The sequence below is a fragment of the Lutra lutra genome, chromosome 1 (genome assembly GCF_902655055.1).
Source record: "Lutra lutra chromosome 1, mLutLut1.2, whole genome shotgun sequence".
Lineage (NCBI taxonomy): Eukaryota > Metazoa > Chordata > Mammalia > Carnivora > Mustelidae > Lutra > Lutra lutra.
In genome coordinates this window covers 71,512,016-71,529,848 of record NC_062278.1, presented here as the reverse complement: position 1 = coordinate 71,529,848, position 17,833 = coordinate 71,512,016, and the positions used below count along the sequence as shown (strand labels likewise).

Genomic DNA, 17,833 nt, shown 5'->3' with positions numbered 1-17,833 from the left:
GCCTGGCACATGGTAAGGATTATGTGTTAGTTAAATACATTTTGTGTTTAAGTTTCTTCCACTAGGGGATGCATCCAAGTCCTCATTTCTCACACAGAACTGGGGCTTTTGAGTCAAGTATGGCTTCTCGTGAGATTTTCATTTTGCTGCTATTCTCCAGGATAAAAATTCATTGTACATAAGGGAAATCCAGTTTAGCTCATTTCAGCTGATTCTTACAGCACCGTCAGTGACAAGGCCCTGGGCCCTGCGGAGCAGACCCCAGCAGCCGCCACCATGGCCGCCTTCAGGGATGCCATAATCTAACAGAGGGACGAAGAAATTGTGTCATCTTAGGCAAGTCACTTAACCTTCTTCTCTGAGCCGGGCTGCACATGTCCCAGATTATAACTAATCTCCAAGATATCTTCCAGGTTCTCAAAATCAAATAATTTAACATATAAGGCCGACAGCAAAGAACTAAAGGAGAAATGCCAAAGTGCTTCGGGGGGGGGGGGGCAAGGGAGGGAGGATTAGCTGCTTGTATTTCTCTAGGTTCAGCTGAAATATCATGCACGCGGTCTCACCTTGAGTTGTTGTCCTTTCTCTACTAATCCAAACCATTGAAGGCATGCAGATGAGGGTCAGGGAGAGTGTTCTTTAGGATAAATTGGTACAATTTAAATTATCAGATATTTTCAAATTGTAATGACTGAGCTTTAAAATGTGGAGTTCATCAAGTAGAAGTGCCTTCTTGGCAGACTAGGGGAAGGTTTTGCCCCTCCCGTGGGTCATGCAGGTCTCTGTCTGAAGGAATCTAAGTTGCTCTGTCTCTGGCTCCCATCAACTTCAGCAAGAGCTCTGGTGCACTGGAAACTCCCCACCTGGGGGTTCTCCATGAGGGGTCTCACACGTGGTCACCCACCAGCACACACCACTGTCCAAACTGCTTCCCCAGGCACTGCTGTTAATCTGTTCAGTGTGTCTCCTTAGAACTTGAGCACTTTCTCTGGATTTGGGAATCTGTCCCTTAGCTGGGACTAGTGCCTTCAAGTCATAGTGCTCACCATGATGCCAATGACAGCTCCACCAACCACCCAAGCTGCCTTGTGTCACTTCCACATGGAAAGTCCTCCTCCCTGGAGCTCCCTCAGACTGCACAGTCCTGCACACTTATGCTCCTGGGTCTGTGAGGGGTCCATCTGCGTAGTCATTATTGCACAATGTGAGGAAATTGGTTCTCCCATTCATGTTAAAAACTACTGGGATGGTCCCACAGAACTGTGTGTCTTAGGTCTGAAAGTGTTATAGGTTTTGGTAAAACAGTTCTGTTGGGTGTTACACAACGCTCTTTGTCCCAGTGGCTCCAATGTGCTATCAGTGGCTAAGTGACAATCACCACCCTGTACCAGCTGGGCTGCTCCCTTCCAAGACAAAAGCCCTGTTTTTCAGACCCTGCTGACTTTGGCAGGCTTCTTGTCTTTGGCTGAGATCTCCCTGGGGAGGTCCTTCCCTCTGCACAGACTTCTGTCAGGACATTCACCAGTTCCCCCACATGCCTAGAGGTTTCTTAAACTTGGCAGTGAACATGGTTTAAGTCCTTTCCCAGGCACATCCTCGAGTCTTAAGAAAATAGGCTTCAAACAATACTGCTCAAGATTTGAAGGGAAAAACAAAACAAAGCAATATAAACTAAATCTTTAGGTAAACCTCTAGAGAGGTGGCTGGCCAAAATTAGGAGGAAAGAAAAATGTAAAGGAAGTGTGGCAGCTTGCTAGTTATTTCTCCAAAATCCTTTCTTCCCTTCTTCCAAGTTATGAAAGCTTAGCTGGGCATGAGATTGCCTGGCCAAGACGACTCTGGCCAGGGTCCCCTGCACCCAGAAGTCACTATGTGGCTGGGTTCTCACCCAAAGGACACAAGTGGAAATCATTGTGTAACACCTGTGCCATTTTCTTTTTTTTTTTTTTTTAAAGATTTATTTATTTATTTGACAGATAGAAATCACAAGGAGGCAGGGAGGCAGGCAGAGAGAGAGGAGGAAGCAGGCTCCCCACTGAGCAGAGAGCCCGATGTGGGGCTCTATCCCAGGACCCTGGGATCATGACCCGAGCTGAAGGCAGAGGCTTTAACCCACTGAGCCACCCAGGCGCCCCACACCTGTGCCATTTTCTTAAAATGAAATCTAGACTGCCCTCCAACACTTCCCACTGAGAGTAACCAAGTTTCAGTCACGCTGAAGGGGACAACACCTAAGGGAAAATGAAGTAAAGTTATGCAGAAGAGGGATGGAAGGAAGGAAGGAAAAAAGGAAGAAAGGAAAGAAGAAAGGAAGGGAAGGGTGGAAGAAGAGAAGGAGGGGAGGAGAGAGGCATAGAGGAAGGAGGAAGGAAAGAGAGTTACTTTCTTAAGCACCAGAGTTTGTGGGCCGAGAAGAATATCTACCACAATTTCTTTTTTTTTTTCAAGATTTTATTTATTTATTTGACAGACAGAGATCACAAGCAGGCAGAGAGGCAGGCAGAGAGAGAGGAAGGGAAGCAGGCTCCCCGCCAAGCAGAGAGCCCCATGTGGGGCTTGATCCTAGGACCCTGGGATCATGACCTGAGCTGAAGGCAGAGGCTTCTCTGAGCCACCCAGGTGCCCCCCTACCACAATTTCTTATAAAGAGACAATGTTAAGCATACTGTATTATATTTGAAAGCTGCCAAGAGAATGGATCTTAAATGCTCTCACCATATACATACACACACGGTGCACACACATGCACACATGAGAAATTATGTGAGGTTATAGAGCTATTAACTCAACTTATTATCGTAATCATTTCAAAATACATATGTATATGAAAGCATCACACTGTACACTCTAAACTTACCCATTATGTCCATTATATCTCAATAAAACTAGGGGCAGAAAGAGACAATGTAGAGTCACTACTAGGAAGATCAACATGAGCTTAAGAATGTCTCCTGAGAGAAGAAAACCTTTCCCTGGAAATCAAACATGTATGCTATTGGTTCTCAAATTCCATATGTGAATCACCTGGTGAGATTGTTGATACAGATTCAGAGCTCCATCCCCCGGGATTCTGATTTCAGTCAGTCTCTGGTGGAGGTCCTAGGACGACATCCTTAAAACTCTGCTCCCAGCAGTCACAGCTGTGCTATCAAACACCCAAATTTGTTTACAGTGCCTAGAAAAACCCACAGCAGAGTGAGATCAAAGAACTGAAGAAATCTTGAGGACAGTAGAAATCTATAAAAAGCCTCAGGAAATAATAGACTCATTTATTCCCTTCCAGCCAACTTTACTTGTAGGATGCGTTTCTGAGAAAATAGGATTTCCTATATTTTCTCATAAAAAATATTTTCAACAGGGTATGAATTGCTATTTCAATCCTTCTACTATTTGCTTGTTTACAAGTTCTTCTCATGATAAATACTACAAAGAAATTTCACTACATTATCTCTCCAAATTATTTTACCTTCCTATTTATGGAAGCCTAAATTAATGAAGTTCCCTCCATCTCTTTCTGTCTCGATTTCTGTATCATTCATGGAAAATAAAACTGCTTGGTGCTAAAAGCCTTTTGATCTTAGTACATATTAGAATCAGAGACTTGGTAAATCACGAATTTCCTACCGGAGCACCTATTTTGATACGTGCTGTATATATAACTTGTTAATAAGAGAGGCTGCCAATTCAGTACTTGCCTCAACTTCTAAAATGTAAGGCAAAGTAGACCTAAATCATTGCCTAAGGCAGAGTGGTACATGTTGCCTCGAGCAGAGGTCCTTCAAGTGTGCAACTGCAGCATTACCCTGGGAATTTGTTAGAAATGCAGTCAAGTCCCAGCCCAGAGCTACGGGAGGAGGTGGGGCAGAAGGGTGGGAGAGGACTTTTAGGTACTTCTGTTGCTTACTAGTGCTTACTGGAGTTTGAGAACCATCACACTACACTCCTCTCTCCTGTGTTTTCCAAATGGCAAGTACAGCCCATCACTGTCCCTTACTATTTCTGCTCTCAGTCCCCCTTTTTCCCTATCCCAGTTCAACCCCTTAGCATATGTCGTCCGTGCTGTGGAAGAAGCCTCTGTCTGGTCTCCCTGGATTTAATCTTGCTCCTTCTCTACCCACCCTCCACGGAGACTCCAGAGTCATCCTTCTAAATGTTAATTTGCCCATGAATTTTCCTAACTAAAATCCTTCAAATGCCTGCAGGATAAAATCCAAATGCTCTGTCAAAAAAAAAAAAAAAAAAAAAGCCCTTTATTATCTGGCCCTCCTTCAAGGCTATATGCCTTGATAAGCAACACCCCTTCACCTATTCTAGTGTCTCTTATATATGCTGTTCCCTCTGCCTGGAATGAAATACTTAAGCCGGAACCTATGATACATAAATTTGTTTGAGTCTATTCCTAAAGCAGAGTTTCTTCTCCTTAATCTTCCCCACTCCAACCACTACTGAATGAAAGAAACCAAATGATGTTGTTCATTGGTAAAACCAATGAAGGAAGGAAGGAGTAAATGAATAGCAAATAAGGAGAGGAGAGAAAATATCTGGGATCTGAAGTCATGTACAACCTGGACTTCTATGTCCTGCTACCTTACTGTCCAGGTTGCAAACCTGTGGCCAGCAATCATATACTATCCCAGGACTTTTCTTATTTCATCAGCACAGCATTCACATTTTTTTCAAATGTATTTAGATAGGGCATGTGCCCTCCTTCCAGCATCTAGTCCCTTCCATCCATTTTTGTCTTGCTTCTACCAGACCCACACATTCATGTTACCATCTTGGCTCATGAAGGTATGTGAGTCAGCTACCAGCCTTTATGCACTTTTCTGGACCTTAAATCCTTTGTTCCTGTTTCTGGGCCATAGCTCTCACACTCCAACCCAGCAGCTGCCCAGGTCTTCCCTTCCACCACCGACTAGCATGCTTATACACAAGTACACATTCTAGAACTCTCAGCATCTCTCTTTGGCACACATGGTGAGCCTGTCTGAGTTTGAGACCTCCTGTTTCTCTAGGTTGATGCCTTCTCCTGGTCCCAGCTCAGGGTTCTCATATTTCCCGACGCATGTGGGGTGAACCTTAGGGCACACATACCAACTCTGACACATTCAAATCATGTGCCCTTAGAACTCTCTATCACTAAGCTTCAGTTTCCTTGTCTGTGAGTGAAAAATCATACCCTCATTGTAGATTTGTTGGAAGAATAAAGTGAGAAATTATAAGCTAAAATATGTTGTGTAGTTTTGCAGACTAGCAGAGCCTTATTTAATTCTATCTTCTTCAAGCTGGTTAAGGCAATGCAGTGCCAATAATATAACTAAAAAGCATCTACTATGTGTTGCTCTGTTCAAAGACATATTTCAGTGAATTCTTCCAAAACAACAACCATAACTGTGAGCTGGTACTATTATTCCCATTTTACATAAAGAGAAATTGAAGCTCAGAGAAGTTAAAATATTTGTCCATCAAAATAAATGTATGTCAGTAAGGAATGCTACAAACAATGAACATTTTTTTTTATTGTTGTTGTTGTTGTTTTTTAAATCATCTTGCAAGGAATTAGAAGCTAATAACCCCAGGGTTGGGTCAATGAATTCGACCAGGTAGGGGCACTAGGTCAGGGTCACAGGCATCTTCTTGTTCCTCCTTCTCAGTCAGATGATAGCTATGACTGTTTTATCCTTTTACAGATCCAATTCAGGAAGAAGTAGGGGCAATGGAAAACAGAAAATTACTTTTTCCCCATGTTGTTCTCTCTCGTTTTAGGAAGATATTTTCTAGAAATGCCCTGGGACCTTTCCCTTACAGCTGAATGGACATAAGTGGGTCACATAGCCCAGTTGGAAGGGAGGCTGGGGAAGCTAGAATCTTACTTTCTCAGCCTTTCTGTGGAATGTTGAAAAAAGCTAAGGAGCCTGGGCATGGGTTTGGATGGGCTGAGGCCGTGTCTGCCACCAGGAGACTGGGAGAACCAGGATTCTAGTACAAACCTGTTTGACCTCAAAGGTTACATCCTTTTCGCTACTCTTTGCTACATCTTTTGTTATATAAATGTAAATTATTTTACAGAAATTTAATATATTAATAAAAAATCCAAACTAAAGTTTTTTGCTTTTCCTTTCTGAACTCTTTCAAAGAAAGCCCATTTATTTCTCTAGTGACCTATGATAAAAATGGCATGTTATAAATAAACCATTGTACCTTTATAGAAGAGGGTATAACTCTCTTGAAATTTGTTTTCCCTTTGATATAAAAAATATATGTGATGTTATAAAGCAAGAGTCATCAAATTGGCAATAGACTTCAGATATATTTAAATGAAGGATAGATTACATGTTTTTCAGAGATCCATTTTTTTATTTTTTATCATAAATTCCTGTAACCTAGGTAACATGTTTCCACTCTATCTTTCAACCAAATAGGTCTTCAACATTTTCAAATTTTAAGCCAGAATCTTTCTCTAAAGGATTTTTTTTGTGTGTGTTTGAGGACCAGAGTTGCATTTCAAATTATTTCAGAAATCTACTAATATTCATCAAGATGTGAGTATATAGAAGACTAGAATATTTCAATCTAATTCCTCAAAGAGACATATTTACTTAACTCACTTGCACTGTTGAAATGCAATTCAGATCCAAGTTTTATTTCAGAGTTAAAATTGCCATTCAGTTTTGCAAGAAATAGTTGCATTTGCTTTATTAAAAGCAGGAAGAAGTAAATGTTTATTTAAACCTTCACAAGAGGTTAGTTAATTTAGGGCATAAGAGAACAATCCCTTCTTTTAGTCTAAAAATCATCATATTTAACTATACTCGTTGTCAGTGATGGAACGGTTTCTCTGGTTTAATATTTCATATTTTGATTCATAAAATCACCTTCTCTGTGTTATTGGTATGAAAGGAAGGGGTGGGTTATAAATATTGTGTTCAGATTTGTCATCTAAAAACAAGACATTTATAAAAGAACATTAAAACAATATTATCTGCAGGAGGGCTAAAAATGCCCCCATTAAAAGAAAAAAAAAACACACCTCAAGTATCTGATGAAAACAAGGTTTGTACTGAAGATGGTTACAAAATACTAGATGAATACTAACTATGGTTACTGATCTCAGTACTCCTGATGAGCGGTACTAAGTTCAATGCTGTATTCCTCAGAAATGCCTGCAGCAGTCTGCAACAGAAAACGACTAGTAGCTCTGCTATACAGGAGTGCATTGTTTGAGGACTGTGGGGGGAGGGGGTTGGGGGTTGGGGGGAGGGGGGTGCTAGAAAGAAGAGAAAAAAAGTGCATTGTTTTGCACAACAAGAAGTGGAGAAAAGGTAAGATGGTACCTACGTGATCTCCTCAGGGGCCCAGGTCCACAAATCTTAATGTACAGACCTTCATCCTCATGATCAGAAAGTAGCAGCTTCACTGCCAGGTAACTATTCTCACTCCGGGTGGGATGAAGAGGGAAGAGGGGAATGAGGTCTGGCCAGAAGTCCTAGAGGCACCATTCTGAAATTTTATGACACGATTTGAAAACCATCAATTCCAGTCCCCTAATTTTTCAGTGAAAAAAAATTAAAACACTGTTAGATCAAAGGGGTTGCGCTAGGTGGCCCAGTTGTTATTTTCGGAACAAGAACAAGTCCTTGTAGTCCTTGGGCCAATGTCATCTCTCCTGCACCCACCACTCTCTGGCTCTTACGTGGGCTTCCTTTGGAATGTTAGTGATGATGGTGCTGGGGACCTCTCCTCATCCTGAGGGGGACAGGGTAGGAAAGGGTCCAGTCACTGATGTCTAACAACCTTCCTAGTATGGATACCAGGTGAGCAGGGATTTCTTCTCTCTCATCATTCTCTATAATCCCATGTGTTTCTATTGCTACAGAGTCAGCTCTCTGCTCCTTGGAACCAAAAGGCCAGAGCATAAGGAAACCTTGGTGAAGAGAACAGCGGCCACAGTTAGGATGACTGTGATGGTGATGGTGAAGGTGGTAGGAAGTGTGGAGGAGAGAGAATCCAATTTATTTGAAAATATGGATGTTCTCGGTATCTATTTTCCTTAGCTTTGTGCCCCACATCGAAGCACAGGGACAAACGCAAAAGGTCTCACCTGACATCCTTTTACTACATAAGCAGAGAAGAGCGCTCGTAATTATCACGAAAGTATACAGCTGGCCTAATAGCTCAGCCATTCCGAGCAGGTTCTGTAGCTCTGGTTTGACTGAGATGAGAACTGAATTCCTGTTATCAAAAGAACTGGGTCATGCAGCTCGATAGCAGGACTGTTGACCGAGAGTGGAGCCATGTCGTTAGTCAGAGCTCCACTTGAGGAAGCTGAGACACATCCTGCGCTGTGTGACGGCAGATGGCCTCAGCATGCCTTCATGCTTGGTCAGATGTTATTAATCTGTGACCAGAGGAGCAGGTGGCAACTTGAGTCCGTGCGATTTCCTTCAGAAGTCACCCGAGCTACAGAGACGTGTGAATTGTCTCAACGTGTTAGAATCTCCGTAGCGCTTATTTTTTATAATTTTGCTTCTTAAGCAAATGGAAATGAGGAAAGGACATATTATCTCCATTTTCCCAGCATCTATGAAAGACTCCATAGAATATTTAAGTGAGTAATCACTCACTTAAATACTCACTGGACAAATGTAATTCTAAAATAGAACATTAACTCCACATTTAAAAAAATTCATTAAACCTGAGTAGTTCATTACCATGAAATGCATTTGATTATATTTTATACCATGAATAGGAGTTTCCCCAGTATAAAGCATTCGGCCCAATGTTTTACAGATTAAGGTGCATTAGGAATGTAAATTATTCTAAGCCAAAGACTATTTCCTTTCCAGTTCACGTCTCTGCAGCCCTAGGATGTCACCCTAACACCTGAGAGATCAACACCTCTGTGAGTCTTCCTGGAGGAAGGGTCCTAATAGGCCTCATCAGTCCACGTGGATATATTTCTGTAAAGCAGTTAAAAATACCAGCATCCCAAATTAAAACCTTAAATTTATTACCTACAGTTATTTATTTATTTATTTATTAAAGATTTTATTTATTTATTTGACAGACAGAGATCACAAGTAGACGGGGAGGAAGGCAGAGAGAGAGAGAGAGGGAAGCAGGCTTCTTGCTGAGCAGAGAGCCCGATGTGGGACTTGATCCCAGGACCCTGAGATCATGACCTGAGCCGAAGGCAGCGGCTTAACCCACTGAGCCACCCAGGCGCCCCAATTACCTACAGTTATTAAAATGCCTTGGTCAGAGGCCATTCAGCATCCCCCAAATAGCTTTCCTTTCTTATTCTTATTTGTATTAGTGAAAGCCATTTAAAAAGGAAATCCCATTTCAATTTATCCTTGTGTTTAGATTGTTGTTCCAGCCTAAGAAAAAAAGAAAAGAAAAAGCTAATCCCTTTATAAATGAAAATTGCCTTCTTGTGTTCTGAACTAATTCAATCTAAATTGTTAACTCTGCAGAAGGTGCATTCAGAAGAGAGAAATCTCATCCCAAGGGCTAGAGGGGTAACAGGTTTATCTTACTTGTGCATCTGGTGCCCTAATTCACGAGGACTCTGAAACTCTGAACTTCCCAGTTAGCTCACAGCCAGCAGCAGCCCCCTTTTATTCAATAAATTCTGCAGTGGCAATGCAATGAGATAATAAGCTCAACCCAGTGAAGTGTCCAAGATAAATACAGAGCCATGGCATAAACCTTTAGCAACTGGAAAGGAGCAGCTGTTCAATATCACGGAAAACTGCCTGGGGTTGAAGTTTGGGACGTAGGAGGAAGGGGACCTAGAAAGACAACAACTTCACTTCACCCAACTTGCGAAGGGAAAATGCAGCATTCCAAAGCAAACAGCTCTGAATCATAAGTATGGAGTCTGGCTTTCCTATGTGCACGATGACCAAAAGCTGTTTATTTGTAGGTCTCAGACTCTCCTCTGCAAAAACAAACAAATGACTGTTACGGTTTTATATTTAGAGCAAAATGCTGAATGCTCTCTTCGAAGAATCCACCCAAGGTCTGTTCCTCCATCTTGTGTCAACAGAGAGCCCCCAAGTAGATGCCCTAGGTCACTTCTTTTCCACTCCTCATGTAAAGCAGCATTCTATTTGGAATTCAGAAACCAGACCCTGACAGGAGTTTTAAACAGCATCAACGTGTCTCCTGTCTACAAGGGATTCATTCCTTGCCCCACTTCCTCTTTGAGCTTAGTCCCCAACACAAACAATTAGAAAACCACACTGAACCAGATTGTGGCAAATGATTTCATCGTAATTTGCTTTTTAATTTCAGTTAAATTGAAGGAGGCTATATGGAAGTCAATGCTAGCATTTTCCCCAAGCCTAGGCCTTGAGTGAAGCATCCCAGGCAGGTTTGTTCCTGCCTGCATATTTGTTTCGTAGCCCTTGAGAAACTTCTGTCCAAGTAAAGCTGTTCGACAGGTTCATGTTTAAGAGCTTTGGTAAACTCCACGCTTAACCACAATTACAGCACCTACTAAAAATAATTTACAGAGACACACAAAGCTGGAGTGTGAAGGGGAGCATTTGGCCTGTCTAGCTAAACTGCTCTCTGGTTGTTTTAGTAGATTCTGCCCGAGAATCCCGAAGTACAGCTGAAGACTGGTGTTCACCTGGAAAGATCCCGCTGGGTCAGGCTCTGGCATGTCTGAAATGTGTTGTCTACCCACTCCCTCCACTATCTATGTAACAGTCAGGAGAGTCATAGATAGATAGATAATGTCATATCTATCTATATCTATATTTCTTAAATTAAGCAATTATCCTATATGATCTTACTGTCCCTTATCTTTCCAGAAATAGAAACGTAATTGGTTTCTACGTTTGTCATCAGAATAAATTGTGTGGCTGAAGGGACTTGTGTTCTAATGGTCATTTTCAAAGAAAAATGCAATATAGTCATCTTAAATAATTCAGGAGTCATGTAATTATAATCATTTTTACATAGAAAACAAAACAGAAACTACTTAGATAATTTTGGTTGAGTCATACTTCTACTTTCCACTCTGGTTAGTGGAAAACGATAATAATATACCTAGAATTTATTTTGCCCCCTATGGATGCTAAAAAAAACTATGTTCCAGTACCTTCCATGCATAGAAAAAAGAAAATTACTCCCAGTCTTTTGAGTGCTTACATTATACAGATGTGTAGGGAAATTGTTGCTCCCTTAACTTCTCCATAAAGATTTAGCTTCCCTCCTGGATCCCATCCAAAGAGTGGCAGAAAAAATTGCCAGTCCAGTAATTAGTCTGATAGACTAATCCCGGGCCAAACCCATCACTGAGACATCAACTTAGGCCACACCGTCTCACTCTAATAAGGCTGTTCTTTACCCTTATTCCTTCCTTCCTTAAGTTGGCAGTGGGTAAGTGACAGAGACTGATAAGCTATTAGAGCAGCAGGTAAAGGGAGTGGCATACATGTATTTGTGTTCCTTGTGTAGTTCTCCTCATTGCTGAACCCCCTAACAACTCTTACTGAATAGTAAAGATTAGTCCACCACTTATCTACCTCTTCATCCAACTAGGGTTCCACAAGCTTCTCAGCTGACCCTTGGTGATGGGCATCCGGAGGTCTGGCCCAGGCAGTTGGCACTGTAGGCCTTGGTTAGAGGACCACTTCACTCTTGACCATGATCATCCTCCAGACTCAGACACCAGATTGTCTGATTCCAGATTTCTGCTTCCCATCTGAGACCCTGGGTAAATTATTCAATATCCTTGTGTCTGTGTTTCCTCATCTATGAAATGGGGAGGGGCTAATAATAACAGCATCTACCTCTCAGAGTTGCTACAAGGATGAGTTAATAAAGATGAAGTATTTTGAGTGGCACCTGGCACATGTAAGTGTTATATGAGTATTTATTACAAGTGCTAATGTTGTTGTGCTAGGAAGGTATGCAGCCAGAGTCAGCTTACTTCTACATCTGCCATGCAAACATATGACAACCTCTAGATTCTATGTGACAACCAGCCAAAGGAAAACGCAGATCTTTGCTATGCTAGGCCATGCAGCATTCTCAGTTGTGACCAGCCCCAGGTTGTAGTAGAGCAAGCTGAGATCTTCTCCTAGAATCCCAAAATGAATCAAGGAAAACTCTGCCCACATCATTTGCTTTGGCTTGCCTGATCAGCATGCCCAGGCCAAAGCCAGAGAAAGGAGCTAGAGCTCAGTCTCACCTCATCTGTCTTGCCTCTCACCCTCTTCTCCCAACAATCCTCAAAATGCTATCAGGAACGTGTCCCTCACTTTTCCCTCCTGTCTCCCTTCCCTTGCATTGTATCTTCCTCTTCCAGACTCCAGGTTTGTTGGCTATGACAAAATGGTGAAAGAGTAAAGGAGAACTTAGTAACATTGAGACCTAATTAAGAAGTTTTCTAAAATATCATATGTACCACACTAGTTCATAAACCAAAATATAGCCAGAACCATCTTCGAATCGTCTGGGATAAAAGGAAGAAAAGTACCAACAACTAAATGGGTCTGGGGTCTGGAATTCAGAGAAGTAACAGGAATCCAGGATATTTCAGCCCATGGAAGCGATTTCCTGAAGAGATCTCTTCAGGTGTCCTTCCAGTGATCTTTGGGGAGAAGGAAACATTTTAACTAGAAATAAAGTACTGATTCTAGATAATTATAAATTAATATTTTCTGGGAAAAATTGGCTGTAAGATGCATCTTTCAAAACTATGATGAACAAAGCAGGAAACACAGCACCTTAATGAGAAACAACCTGGAGTTAGGATTCTTTATAGACATTTTCTACAGGGAAGGCCAATTTCTATAGTTGATGACCAATAACGATTTTTTTAAAATGATACCCAAAAAATTAGTCTAAAAAAGGAGACTCACGGGGCACCTGGGTGGCTCAGTGGGTTAAGCCTCTGCCTTCAGCTCAGGTCATGATCTCAGGGTCCTGGGATCAAGCCCCGCATCGGGCTCTCTGCTCGGCAGGGAGCCTGCTTCCTCCTCTCTCTCTCTTCCTACCTCTCTGTCTACTTGTGATCTCTGTCTGTCAAATAAATAAAATCTTAAAAAAAAAAAAAAAAACACAAGGAGACTCACTCAGCTCCTGGTAGTATCCTCCTGTGATCTAAGAAGGTAGACCACATGTACATGTTCAAGACCTTCCTGTTCAACACTTTGCAATACCATGAAGAACCATGCTGTTCTGATACAAAAAAAAAAAAAAAAAAAAAGTGCCTTGGGACTTCTCTAAGCTACTCCAACTAAAATATAAAAATAGAGAATATTCCATACAATATATAAATCTAGAAATCCAGACATCTCCAAGCTTCATAGCTATAAATCACCATGAGAACCACCTGTCAACAAGCCACAGTATCTCCTTCTAAGCTGACGTCCCTGCTCATGGTTTCAGGTATAAACTACTCTGTCTCTTCTATTAACACTGCAGCCACAAGTGTATTCTACATTTAATTTTCTGAGGCTCTGTGTGTCCACGCACAGGATGAAAATGGTAAACAGGCTCAAAGTCATGAAGAAAACTTTGGTGACTGTAATTGTGTTGCCCATTTCTGTCTGCAAGGTCATTCATTAGCTGCAATTTTATGAAAGTGGCAGGCCTAACTCATTAAAGCCATTGGTGTTTTTAAAATGGAAATGGTTCATAACAATTTAATAGAAGAAAAAAGCCCTGGGGTCATGCAGAAGTTTCTTCATTAAAAGAAAATTAACCCTGAATTTGTAGCACCAAGATTTAATAAGCAATGGTAATGCTTGCCCCAAATTTATAAGATCAAAAAAGTACCATATGGCTTGATTATATGCAGTAATTAGGATAGAATTGGGAAGTAATGGAATCACAGAACTTTTAGACCTGAAAGAGATATAACAGATCATTTCATCCAATCTCTTCAGTTTGTTCCTCCCAACCTCTGCCCCCATGCCTCCCTCTCCACACACACACATTTTACAGACAAAGCAACTGAGTCCCAGAAAAAAAATTCCTTTCTCTAGGTTACATATTTAAATATTATAACTAAAAACCTATATACTCATTTTAGCACAGAAAAGGACAAAAGAAATTCTAGTGTAAATAACAATCTAGAACAAAGGTTTGTATTATATAAGATAAAGAGGCTAATAACCTTAACATATAAAGAACTTACTATTAATCAATAAAATGTTTAACAGCTCAAAGGGAAACTAGAGAAAGTACATTCATAGACAATTGAGAAAAGCATCCATAAGAATTCTTGATAAATGTTCAATCTTAATAGAAAGTAAAGAAATGCAAATTGAAATAAGAAAAGTTCATGTTCACCTATCCATTGATAAAAGATTTTTAAGTAGGTTAATATTCACTATTGCTGAGGGTTATAGAGAAGGGTTCTTTTATATGCTGCTGGTACCGATGAAATTTGGTACAAACTTTCTGAAGAGCAGTTTAGTAATATAGCAAAAGCCTTAAATATTTATGTCCCTTGACCTACTAATTCAATTTCTAACCATTTATCCTAAGGGATAATTAGAGATGTACTCTAGTAATTATATAAAATGCAATATTATAGGAGTGAAGAGTTGAAATCATAGAAATGTCCCATAATAGGGATTGTGTAAATATATTTTTTACATTCTTTCAATTGAGTATCACCCAGTAACATGTCATATGACAAAGTAAATTTCAAGCCACAAAAAAAAAATTTGTAAAAATATCAGATTATAGAAGAAAGCTACAGTGTGATTTAACACGTTGTCCTGTCAATAAGAAATAAAATATAAAATATATGGAAAATAGATAACAAAATGTATAGCAGTAGCATTCTAAATATTTCTGCTTTATTTTCCACTATTTTTCAAAATTTTACCAATAATAAGCATGCATTACATAAAGACAGGATCCAAGCAATTTAAATGCCAACAAAGCATCTATTAAGATAAACCTGACTTATTTTTCAATGTAGAATTAGAATGTTGTAATCTGCAGGGACCCTTCCAAGGCTATCATTCTATAGTTGGAATCTGAGCCTTCAGAAAACCACACTCTCTCTGTTAATACTGCTTCAATGAGAATAAGACAAATGATCTCTCCCTCCCTCCCTCCCTCTCTCTCTCTCTCTCTCACACACACACACACACACACATGCGCACACAGAATTATTTTCATACTGCATTTAACCTTTTGGCAGTGTGGGGGGTGAGGAGAAGGACCCAGTGTCCCTTTAAATCTTAAGCATCACTTTGTAACTTCCATCCCTGAAATAAGGTCACTGGTTTAAATGCCTTTAGCACCTGATTAATTAGTAATCAGGACAGAGTAGATAGTTTTTCTGCTTCAGAGCCAGTAATTATCATTCCTGACACAGAATTCAACTTTTGGTAGGCAGCAGGCACGCTGCTGTCACCATTATACTCTGCTCCACACTCCAAATTTATTTTAAGGTTCTGTTTGGAAAAAAAGAAAGAATCCTTGTGAAGATTTTACCCAAAGCAGCCTCTTACTGGAGTCATTTTTTTTTTTTCTTTCTATCAGATCCCTATATTATACAGGTGACAGAACTGATTATTTGCTAAAAGCAAAGAAATTGTAGAACACTAGTATGTAACTCAAAGAGATATTAAGCATTTTTGAAACTCATATCATGATTATTAAAACAAAAAAAAGGGAGGGGATGAAAAGACTATCAAATTATAAGAAAGATTCCTAAAGTACCATGGAAAAATTAGAAAATCTGGCTTTTCCCTTTTTAATTTTGAATGTTGTGCCTACAATCAAACACATGTACATTTAAGACCTCTTAATTAAGGAACCTTTTGGGGAAACACCTGTAATGAATGGCAAGTATCAAAAAGACAAGAAATAACCAGTGTTGGTGATGATGTGAAGAAAAGGGAACCCTCACGTGCTGTTTGGGGAATGTAAATTGGTGCAGCCGCTGTGAAAAACAGTATGAAGTTTCCTCAAAAAATTAAAAATAGAAACAACATACAATCCAGTAATTCTACTACAGGGTATTTACCCAAAGAAAACAAAAACACTAATTTGAAGAGATACATACACCCTTACATTCATTGCAGTAGTATTTACAATAGGCAAGATATGGAAGCAACCTAAGTGTATATCAATAAATAAATGAATAAAGAAGATGTGATTCACACACATGTATACACACACACAACGGGCTGTCACTCAGTCATTAAAAAAAGAAGAAAATCTTGCTATTCATGATAACATGGATGATGGATCTAGAGGGTATTATGCTAAGTGAAATAAGCCAGGCAGAGAAAGCCAAATACCATATGATTTCATTTATATGCAGAATCTTAAAAATAAAACAAAGAAACAAAACAGAAACAGACTCATAAATACAGAGAACAGACTGGTGGTAGCCAGAGGGGAAGGAGGTGGGTGGATAGGAGAATAGGTAAAGGGGATTAAGAGTACAAATGCTTAGTTATACATAAATGACTCACAGAGATGAAAAGTACACCATAGGAAATATGGTCAATAATATTGTAATAACTTTGTATGGTGATTGATGGTAACACACTTACCATGGTGAATATTGAGGAATGTAAAGAATGGTCAAATCATTGTGTTGTACACCTAAAACAAGTATAAAACTGTATGTCAACTGTACTTCAAGAATAACTAAATAAATAGATAAACAAATAAATATACCTATAATAAGTCAATTGCCATCACATTCGGAGTGCAGGTAACCGGACTACCAACTATAAGCCCATTTTCTCATTCTCAATGTTGGGTGCTAAAAAACACAAACAAAAAAACTAAGATAAACACAACAAAGAAAATCTTAAAATCCCTGTGCATGAAAGGTGGTCACAGCTGATACAGCCATATTGTCACAAACAAACAAGGAAATAGACCAAGGGCGTGGGTGATCCTTACTCTGGTGTTCAGAGTCGCATTCTAACTACAATGTCACACCTCTTGTGCTCCACTGCCATTTGCTGCCTTCAAACTGGAATCTTAGGATATGGGAAGCCAGGCTTAAGAGACTTTTTTTTTTTTTAAGTAGTGTAAGTAATTTAGGATTCTATGATTCAAAATTTCCTTTACGGGGCACCTGGGTGGCTCAGTGGGTTAAAGCCTCTGCCTTCGGCTCCGGTCATGATCCTGGGGTCCTGGGATTGAGCCCCACATCAGGCTCTCTGCTCAGTGGGGAGCCTGCTTCCTCCTCTCTCTCTCTCTCTGCCTGCCTCTCTGCCTGCTTGTGACCTCTCTCTCTCTCTGTAAAATAAATAAATAAAATCTTAAAAAAAAAATTTCCTTTACAAGTATCTAAATTCAGGGGTGACTGGCTGGTTCAATGGGTGGAGGATGCGACTCTTGATCTCAGGGTTGTGAGTTCAAGCCCCATGTTGGGTGTAGAGTTTACTCAAAATCGATAAATAAAATCTTAAAAAAAAAACAAAAACAAGAGTCCAAATTCATAGATCTCGGAAATGACCTTTACCCATTCCCTTCAGATGCTGATGCTCGTGAGGGAGAGCAGGAAGTGAATGTGATGCAGAAGTCGTGGCTTGATACCCAGAAACAGTACAAGTCCCAGGTCAGAGCTGCAAGGCAGTACAGAGGCCAGACAGGGGAGAAATGTGCTAAGGGACAGTGCAGTGACTGTGCTTTTGCATTGAGTTTGGACAAAGACATGAGCATAAGATAAACAGGTTGTCTTGGACTCTGGCATGGTATTAATAAGAATCACTCTAGAGAATACTGGGAAGGTTGCTAAAAAAGAATTGCTGGGAGAAGCGTTCTAGTGGGAATGATCTAGTAGATCAGAGATCTACTCAGGTAGCCAGCATAGTCTGCCATG

The 17,833-nt window shown here is 40.3% G+C and overlaps 1 long non-coding RNA gene across 1 annotated transcript; it reads right to left on the bottom strand.

Annotated features, from left to right (window-relative positions):
- Positions 1-2,965: 2,965 nt before the first annotated feature.
- On the bottom strand, positions 2,966-16,762 carry LOC125078949 (uncharacterized). Its single transcript, XR_007121024.1, has 3 exons — positions 16,675-16,762; positions 7,339-7,500; positions 2,966-3,175 (listed from the first exon to the last, which is right to left on the bottom strand). It is a non-coding gene; the product is annotated as an uncharacterized LOC125078949 (long non-coding RNA).
- Between the last annotated feature and the right edge of the window lie 1,071 nt (positions 16,763-17,833).